Source organism: Amblyomma americanum, chromosome 5, assembly GCF_052857255.1.
Source record: "Amblyomma americanum isolate KBUSLIRL-KWMA chromosome 5, ASM5285725v1, whole genome shotgun sequence".
NCBI lineage: Eukaryota > Metazoa > Arthropoda > Arachnida > Ixodida > Ixodidae > Amblyomma > Amblyomma americanum.
In genome coordinates this window covers 191,020,879-191,031,274 of record NC_135501.1, presented here as the reverse complement: position 1 = coordinate 191,031,274, position 10,396 = coordinate 191,020,879, and the positions used below count along the sequence as shown (strand labels likewise).

The 10,396-nt window shown below is 46.9% G+C and overlaps 1 non-coding gene across 1 annotated transcript; it reads right to left on the bottom strand.

The window, feature by feature from the left end:
- Positions 1-3,910: 3,910 nt before the first annotated feature.
- Positions 3,911-4,074, bottom strand: LOC144135600 (U1 spliceosomal RNA). Its single transcript, XR_013315546.1, has one exon. It is a non-coding gene; the product is annotated as a U1 spliceosomal RNA (small nuclear RNA).
- Positions 4,075-10,396: the final 6,322 nt, after the last annotated feature.

The window sequence follows — 10,396 nt, the reverse complement described above, 5'->3', positions numbered from 1 at the left end:
TCGAGAAGCAAAAGCGTAAACAATTCAGTGCAAACGACAGTTTTTTAACGAATACTTAAGTATCCACAATGGATGTACAAAAGTGGTGATTCTATGCATCAGTGGCATGGCAATATCAGTGACAGCCACTCCAAAGAATTGGTATCGTAAAATGCCAGTATGCTGCAAAAAGGTACGGTACTATAAAAAAAAACTATAGTATCCATAGCCAAATGCTACATCAATCAATATATGTTCATACACAATAACCTTGTACAAATTCAGGTAAATGGCAATGAAGTCAAACATTTCACATGTATTGAAATATATCAATGTGTGGCAGTGAGTATACACACACATAGTGAGCCAGCCAAAAGTTTCAACCCTTAATTGTGCTGAAGAGCTCACAGTGCATAACTAGTCCATGATCAATGTGTGGCAATGGGTATACACAAACAAAGTGAGCCAGCCAAAAGTTTCAAACTTTGACTTGTGCAGAAGAATTCACAGTACATAAGTAGACAAAGGACAACATAATATGCTGCAGTGTTATGTACAGCTTCATGTACAGACACCAAGAAAAGTTCACCTTCTAACTCTGCTAGCAATGGGCATTGTTACCTCTTGGCTAATGAGTTGCAAGCTTGCACGCTTTAAAGGCATGGCTCGTCTGCCGCGGCCTTTTTCGGTTACTTGTTTAATGCAGACGCAAAGGGAAGGAAAAGGTGACCAAGCAACCCGCGGCGGCTGCGTTTTTATGGAGGAAAAACGCTAAGGCGCCCGTGTGCTGTGCGATGTCAGTGCACGTTAAAGATCCCCAGGTGGTCGAAATTATTCCGGAGCCCTCCAATGCGGCACCTCTTCTTCCGTTCTTCTTTAACTCCCTCCTTTATCCCTTCGCTTACAGCGTGGTTCAGGTGTCCAAGAATATATGAGACAGATATTGCGCCATTTCCTTTCCCCAAAAACCAATTATTATTATTATTATTAGTCGAGAAACGAATTTTTGAAAATTCGCAGAACAGTTGTGGCCGTGGCTGGCACAATTGTCTTGTCCGAAGGCGGAATCTAATTCCTTTAATAATATACACATTCTTCAGAGGTTGCGGTAGCAAATATGAAAACGCTTTTTGGGTTTTGGAAAAGAGCAGAGCCTCATCTGAAAAAAGGTCTAGTAGCAAATGCGGCTCATGCTTTTTTCGAGCCTCATGATGTGTTACTCGCCTTCTCAGATGCCTTTTTTCTAATCCGGCCCAGTAGTTTCTTTTATCTGTTGCTTTGAGAATGCAGTTTCTCAATCCGCTTGAGGATTTGAGCGGTGTACGCACATGTGCGTCTCCTCTGCCTTCTTTCTGGTGCTTCCGGTGCAGATGTCACCGTTGCCTGTCCAACGCTGGCCTCCTTTCTGTCACCACTGAGACTACTTAGCTAGCTTCACCTGAAAAAATATGAAAAAAAAACAGACTACTTTTTGTAAACCTCACAGAGCAGCCTAGATCCCATACAAATTACTGTTAGGGTGCAATCACAGGGAAACTAATTGCCTACTGTGCAATGGTATGTCACGTTTTGTTTGAAGTCATGGGTATAATCACGCAGAAATGCAGCCGCGGTGGCTGAGTGGTTATGGCGCTCGGATGCTGGCCCGAAAGACGCGGGCTCGATCCCGGCCTTGGCGGTCAAATTTCGATAAAGGCGAAATTCTAGAGGCCCGTGTGCTGTGCGATGTCAGTGCACGTTAAAGAACCCTAGGTGGTCGAAATTTCCGGAGCCCTTCACTACGGCGTCTCTCACAGCCTGAGTCGCTTTGGGGCGTGCATTCATAGTGCATTCGCTCCCTCGCGAATCCCCGATCCGAGGCCACCTGAACCCGGTTCGGTTTAAAGAACCTCGGGCTAAAAGCTTGGCGATCGTGCGCGTTTAGAGCGAGAAACGTCAGGGACAGCCGGGGTGGAGGGCTGAGGGAAATTTACAATATATAAAGCAGACGACAGGTCGTACCACGTAAAAGCGGTGTCTGGAGCGGCAGCACTGCGGTACACAATAGTTTCGAGCAGCGCTTCCGCGAGCAACACTGGGGAGTTCAGCACGAATAACGCCAATCACCGTTGCCCGTGCGTCTAAAAAAACAACACCTACGGTTTTTCTGTGCGCAGCGCACTGCGCGCTTTCGACTTTCAGCGCGCTGCCACAACCTACTGGTGTTAGCGAGGCCTGCGCGATAATACGACGCTCATATCGCGGCTGCAAAGAAACACACACGAACACGCACATAATATATATACAAGCGCTAAATTCCACAAAACCTGGACCAAACTGTAACAGCCAGACAGTGAGGCACACACACACACACAAATGCAAGGAAGCAAACCAAAGTAGCGAATGGTCCCACGCTTAAGAAAGGGAATGCCGCGTCGGGCAATCTAGAACTGCTGCACAGCCCCTTATTTTTGCTTTAATAGAGTGTTTTAGTTTCACGTACGTAGAGGGTTCACGTACGCACACGTGAGAAGTCTACGTAGCCTGCACGCAGGTGGTTTGAAACCCTTATATTTACGCGTACGCGAAACACGCCGCGCGTTACGCCTAGCGCCATCTACTAGGAAACACAGACACTGGTTGTACCTTAAATCATCCAAGACAAGTCTTTAAGCCAAGCCATTCATAGCGAGACGGTTGCTATGACGACGACCAACGCTACTTCGTCAGGCTTAACAGCTGCAAAATCGCCCTTCTGTCTGAAAAACAAAACCTATTTGTCGCTTGAAACCTTATGCGAGGGTAAGAATGGGCAAATCAAAGGCGAATACAACAGTTTATAACACGATATCACCTCGAGGGATTAGCGACGAAGCTGTTATCGCTGTGAAGAGGCGGACAGGGCGCCGCCATTTTGTCAACGCTACGTACGCAAGCAACGCAAAGACCGTAACGTAAGAATCAGAATCTCACGTACGTACGTGAGACTCGCGCAGACCCTTTGCGTTCTGCGCATGCGCACTGGTCACCCGTAAGAGCTCTACGTACGTGAAACTAAAACTCTCTATTGAATCTAAACGTACTTTTTAAACACATCTCGCAAAAACAAAGCCCCTCAGTAAACGGCACCAGGCGAAACCCGTTGTATTCCATGGGCAATTTCAAATCCCAACGGTGACCAAAACAAAACAAAAACGAAGGACGCAACGGTTTTGTGAACATGTTACGCAAAGAGGGCTATAATGTGCAGTGAATTCATAAATACCTGAGGTGGGTAGTAACACTGAAGAAGCGTTGTCCACTCTTGTCGGATGTGCTGCACCACTCTACACTGCTCCCGTGCATACATCGCGGCGGCAGCGTCGGACAGGGAAGTTTCATTTCTCCTACTTTTGTCCACGCTGCCCGCGCAGCGCAGACGTTTGCAGCTGCACCGGCTGCGCCGCTCGCGGCGGCGCGGACGCGATGCGTTATCTTCGCAAGTCACTTCATTGATATTTTAATACTTATGGCTGGTTATAATTAAGTTCATAAGCATGTTTTAATTATCTACTGTGGGCGAGAAATATTACCTTCATACGCGATGCGTTCACTTCGTTGACATTTTATATTTTAATACTCATGGCTTGTAATAATTAAGTTCATAAGAATGTTTTTTTATTATCTAGCGTGGTCGAGAAATTTAACTTTCATGAAGTTTCACTTAAGCCGTGTTTACCGAAGATACCACGATCGCTACAATCGTTCCGACCATGGCGGCACCAACGGCATGGACGCGCAACCAGCCACCAGCGCGACCCATCTTCATTTCCAAGGGCGGAGCGAAAGAAGATCTGAACTGCAAGCTTATTCTTTGACAGTATACGAAAACGTAAGCCGTAGGGCAAAAAACAGACATGCATTATTTCGTACACGAAGCTGTAGTTTCATTCTGATTTTGGAATTTTAGTACGGGGGCTCGGCGCACACCGCCAAGCCCCAACTACCAAAAATTATGTGCCCACCTACTGCCTATTTGGAGTAGTGACGCGCTTCAGTCTACCGCAGTGCAATGGCAGACCTCAACACGGAGCCCCGACCTCGCTGATCGCCGGAGGCTCAGCACTTGGTAAGTACAATACATATACGCGGACAGAAATCGAATGTCAAGCGATTCATACCTCTGTTTAGTACTAGTGGCCAATACAATTCTTGCGGAGCTCTATTTTCCACATTAAGAGCAATTTTGTTTGAAAAGCAACAACGGAACGGCCTGGGACTGCTGACAGAAATCAGTAACTGAAGTTAACCTAACAAATCATTTTAACGACAAGAAACAAAATAAATTAGGTGTTATAACCCCAGGACTCTGGCCCATGCGCCTCGAAAAACTGGTCGCGCCATCTCGCGGCAGCCGGCGGTGCGGCGGCGCGTAACTCAATGGCTATGAAAAAACAAATTAACACCTCATCGTGCATAAAAGTTGGAGAATAGCTTTCTTGCCAAGATCTTAAATGCTTCTTTTAGTTTCTTTTAGTAGAGTTTCATTCACGTAGCTTACATGATGCGTTTCCTGCCGCGCGGTGGCGCTCGCCACGCTGTTTGCCCGACCGGTGCGGTGTCGCCGCCAGTTGCGAGCTGCGCTTTTTCTCGTGTGCGTGTGTGTGTGCTTCTTTGAAAATTGTCGCTTGGCTATGTCATCACAGTGAGCAGTTAACAATCCGCGTTGCTTCGTGCCCGGCTCTAAGAGCGGCTACGACTCGAATACACTTCCGCCCGAGACAAGGCATTTTTTTTTCCGGCCGCCCAGTGATTCTGCACGCCTTCAAGAATCGCAGCGAGTGATTCCTCGGCTCGACAGACAGCTTTCGAGATCCTGTCTCGTGTGCGATGTGCACTTCCACGACGAGCTGCTCGTGGGGAGCTTGCAAACTGAAAAGAGATCTAAAAATGTTGGCTACGATAACATGGAGCCTTGGCGAGGTGCTGAAAAATACCCCGCTTGACTTCACTTTATTGCTCACCACAGCCCTAATGTACAATATATCGACAAGCTGTCGGTGCTTCAGGTAGCGTAATATCCTACCTTTAAAGAAATATAATGTATTTTACATTTGAATGAAGCAAAAGTTTTCCTGCAGCGTTTTTCTATTGGTCATGCATCCTCAGCATCGGCAATAAACGTGTGGCACCCTCTCTCGGTGTGTTGGTAAGGCTCACGTCCCTGCTGCAGTCTTCCTGCTTTGCTAGTTTGCTTTGGGAGGTTGAGCCGTGCCGTACGAATGCGCACTTTTATCAAAAGTGCCGTTATCGGAGTGGGGCTATGGGCTGCTATATAAAATGCTACAAGAAAGCGCGTGCCTTCTATGGGGTATATAGAGGAAACTATAAGGAGACTCTCTTGCTTTACAGGTACATTTTTTATTCTAGCGCGTACATTGACCACACGGGCATACGTGATAATATAATTGCGTGCATATTAACAGTGCAAAGCCATGAAACTTCCAGGTACTTTGTTCAAGCAGTGAAATGCATAATTCGCGGGCGCTAATAGAGCTCACTCACCGATACTTGTAAATGGGTCTTGCACTGTGCATTGAAAATAATACAATCGTGTATTAATGACTACATTTTAGCAATCATATTATTAGGCTCAATATCAGACAGCTCTTCGAAAGTTTGGTCGATGCGGTGAAAGTGGAACACGCATGCGTTGAAGTGAATGTTGTTTTACAAGTGCCAGGCGGAAAACCTGGTGCTGCGTTTTATGACAGTAGGTGATTTGTTCAATATAACAATTAGTAGTCTGATAGTTCACAACATTTTTTTCTAGGTTGGTAAAGTACATCTCATGATTCGATCGTTCGCCGTCAATAAGGGTTATACCATTGCTGTAATCGATGCTAGTTTCGGCAATTATGTCAACGGTGTACGCAAACTATGCCCCGCTAACGAAGACTTCATAGAATGGCATGTTGGGAACTATTCTGAAGAGTATGCTATCTGTTCGGCCTGCAAGTAAATATGCCGTTACCCTGGGCAGCAATCAAGAGTAAACCTTAATTAAATGTTCTTGATCATGATTTAAATTTGCTGAGAATTGAACGGAAGTTGTTGTCGGATCACACGAGGTTTCAAAGCTTACTGGGTTTCTCCAGCGCGGCGGCTGGGCACTCCACCCAGCCCGTTTGTGCAATGTGGCGGTCGCATGATTAATTAGCGACATGACGCTACGTGCGCGCGGCCCTGAATATGCAGTGAATTTACCGTGTTGCGAATATGTGCAACATCACTATAGGCACTCGCGGACGAGTGGCGCCAACATATTTTTTTCTTTGCATATGGGGTGCAAACCTACCCCATTTTTATTTTTTTTTTCCATCGCTCTCCTATGTACTTCTCGGTATCCTCTCTCTTTACCTTTAATTCCGCCGGTTGCAGTTCCGGTGCTTGAGAAATTAGATAGCAATCGCCGGGCCGGCAACATTTATCGAAGTTATCGAAGCGTATGAGATTTTGAAGCTGGGTCAGAGGTGCGTAAGCACCCCTTCTGTCGCTATCTTGCAGAAAGAACATGAATTTTTGCACACGTGTTAGCCTTGTGTCATCATATACGTGCCTGGTTGGAGGGATATCTGTCACGGTTCTGTGTGTGTTTTTTTATGTTTTTCTGTTTTTTCAGTGTCCCTGGCGCCTTTATAAGCATGGCTCACTGAATAAACATTCTGTTGTTAGGAAGCGCTGTGTATCGTCCTTTCTTGTCCTCTGGCCTTGTGCAGTTGCGCTGTTTCACTGGAAATTTTAGCTTCCTTTCTGTATTTTCGTCATTTGTTGCCTCTGAAGCGATTGGCAAACTGCTACTTCTTCGAGGTGTGGCTCCGGGGGAATTGCACAGACAGCGGATGTAAGAAGAGGGAGCCGTTTCCAGGGAACCACTGACATCCTCCCGCGACATTTAAATATGCCTTTATTGGTTTCCAAAGCCTACGACACCAAGCACTCGAAGTTCGGTATTTTCGTACCTCGCCTTAGGCCTATTCTGTAGGATGACTGCATTTGAAGGGGCAGAGGAGGCGTCCGATAACGGTGGCCGGCTTGTGTGTAGTTTGCATCCCTTCCTTTCTGAGAATACTGGCCAAGGTTTCCCTGGCACCTTTTGTGTACGAACTGCATGCGAGTTTTTGCCACTGGCGTGTCCTTAGCGTAAGCATATAGAGTTGTTTGCGTTGCTTCGTTTTCGGTTATGGATGATACATCGAGTGAAGAATCTTGGGTGTCCATTTCTTAGAAATGTTTTCTTTTGCTGATGATGAGTTTTAATAGTGCGATGGCAACCTCGCACCAAGCGCAATGGGATGAAGTGTTTTCTTCAACACCAGGTTAGGTGAGAGACCATTTTTCGAGCACTTCAACTCAAAGAAACCAAGCGCCGGGCTTTGAGCGAACTTGTGCTCGTTGGAAACCAGTAAGTACACGGCGGCACCGGGGAACGAATCACACACCGTCCTCGAGCAGCATGCTTAAAGCGATATGTCATTGCTGTTGTCGCGGATTTTAAAACAAATAAGCAAGAATTGGGAATCGTCTTAACCAAAACTTGCTTGAATTTCACGCTATCTTTCAGAAACAAATTTTGGCAGTGTTCCTCCCAAAAACGCTACGAGAACAAGACCCACTGTTCGCAGCATCAAACGGATGAATTAGGGTTAGGAGCGGTAACGTGAAGGGCCAAGGATGTGAGCAGGTGCGTAGGTAGGGAGAAATTCTTCTTCAAGAGCTACACGGGCAGTCGATGGCAGGGTATTAAGGCGGAGGAAGAAAAGGACGGTGGGAAGGAGTCTCCTGCTGTGCCTTTGCCTGCCTCTCTTTTTGTCCTCCTTTTACTTTTCCTGGAATCGTGGCGCGCAGTCTGTGGTTGCTTCTTGAATGAAAACTAAACATTTTGACAGATTTGCCTGTCTGGTTGGGTTTGACGACTTATCTAAACTGCACGTCCCCAACCAAAAACTTTAATTTTAACCCAACGTTCCGAAGCTGACTCGGCTCCTTCATCAGGGGTGACTGAGGGCAGTAGCTAGAGCAGTAGACTAGAGGGCAGCAGGAGGGGGTCAAAGGAACGAAAGCTGTGATGCGAAAGGCGCGAGGGAGGGGGGGGGAAGGGGTGTAAAGGTTGAGTCACGTTGTCGCACTATGTGGAGGCGGTCAATGGCGACTTGTTTTCGTTGAGTTGAAGAACCAAGTCCCTGGGCCTATTCAGGGGGCAGGTTTCCTTTTGTGCGGTTAATGTTCTTCTCGGTGGTTCGGATGTGCCAGGACTCGAGAAGGAGGCTTTTTTGGTAATTTGTTTCGGTTCCGAGGCTGCTGGTTTCCTCGACGTTGATTATATGGTCTGAGTCCGCGGAATGTTCGGCTACAGGAATGCCCTCTCTTGCGACGTCGTTTCTATGTTGCCGAATTCTTTGAGATTTTTGGTTTCGCCGACGTAGCTCGTGTCGCAGTCGGCGCAAGGAATTTTGTAGATAATGCCTTGGGCTCTTTCTCTCGGCGACCGGTCTTTGGGAACAGGTCGGCAAAGCGCAACAGTGTTTGTAAGTTTGTGCTCATCCTAGAGACTCCCTTTTTCAAGATTTTCTCCAGACAACGTGTCAGTGCACGTTAAAGATCCCCAGGTCGTCGAAATTATTCCGGATCCCTCCACTACGGCACCTCTTTCTTCTTTCACTCCCTCCTTTATCTCTTCCCTTACGGCGCGGCTCAGGTGTCCAACGATATATGAGACAGATACTGCGCCATTTTATTTCCCTAAAAACCAATTATTATTATTATTATTATTATTATTATTATTATTATTATTATTATTATTATTATTATTATTATTATTATTATTATTATTATTATTATTATTATTATTATTATTATTATTTGCAACCCAGTGAAGGAACTGACTAGGAGAGCCGCATAGTCAGCCCGCCCTGAACACACTGGGTGAAAAAATTAAAAAACAGAAACGCAAAGGCCCCCCATCCCTCCCGAGAAGCTGGGCTTGAGGGGAGGACGCACAAAGTGAACAATGGGCGATATATGGGTTCGTAGCCCCCGTGGGCCGTTTTCGGTTATAGAATATCTGATACGGGTCCCATTTTAACCCAACATATTTTTGGAAATGTGGCGGAGTGCTTGAAGGTTGCTTCACTTCCGCCACCGGTTGGCCCAGCATTGCACTGCCTCCGGGATCGGCCTGGGGAATTATAGCGCGTGTCTTTTCTATCCTGTCTTTAAACTCTCCTACTTTCCGCACGTGGTAGCGATTGTGGCTCACCTTGAGCCAGTGGGCAGGCCTGTGCACTTTCCTTTTCATTTTTCCTGGCAACAACAGAAGGGCGAAGCTTACTAGCGACTCTCTCTCAAACCAGAGGGGAGGAATGTAAGAGGAGGAGGAGCTCAAGTTCATGCGGCACGTGGTGGCGGCTTTGTGAATTAGCGGCGCATGAACCAGAATCCTGGCCATGGATGTGTTCGCACCTTGCAACGAAATCGAGTTGCGCGTGGGGCGGCGACCATGTAGTTCGCAGCTACCCGTCTTCAAGCTTTTTTCAATTTAATGGAAAAAATAAAAACAAGCTTTTTTAAAAACTTGTTTCTGGAGAAAGGAAATGGCGCAGTACCTGTCTCACATCGGAGTTCCCGGGTTCGAACCCGACCGCGGCGGCTGCGTTTCGATGTAGGCGAGACGCTGAGGCGCCCGTGTGCTGTGCGATGTCAGTGCACGTTAAAAATCACCAGGAGGCCGAAATTATTCCGGAGCCCTCCACTATGGCTCCTGTTTCTTCCATTCTTTTTTCACTCCCTCCTTTATGCCTTGCATTACGCCGCGGTATAGGTGTCCGCCGATATGCGAGAGAGATACTGCGCCATTTCCTTTCCCCAAAAACCAATTTTCGTTTATATACCACTACGGCACCCCTATTTTCCCTTTCGTTCACTCCTTCCTTTATTCCTTCCCTCACGGCGTGGTTTGGGTGTCCACCGATATATGTGAGACAGTTACTGCGGCATTTCCTTTCCTTGTAGGATAGGATCCTATGAAGAATAGGAGAACTTTATAGTTATAATAATTTTGGTTTTTGGGGAAAGGAAATGGCGCAGTATCTTTCTCATATATCGGCGGACACCTGGACCTGCTGTAAAAGAAGGGATAAAGGAGGGAGTGAAAGAAGAAAGGAAGAAAGTGGTGCCGTAGTGGAGGGCTCCGGAATAATTTCTACCACCTGGGGATCTTTAATGCGCACTGACACCGCACAGCACAAGGGCGCCGCGGTGGGTTCGAAGCCGGGAACTCCGGATCAGTAGCCGAGCGCGCTAACCACTGAACCAGCGCGGCGGGTATTGTCCAACAGAAAAATCTGGAGGACGCTTAAGCTTCGCCATTAAGTGTGAGACGCGATAGCGCGTTGCAGCG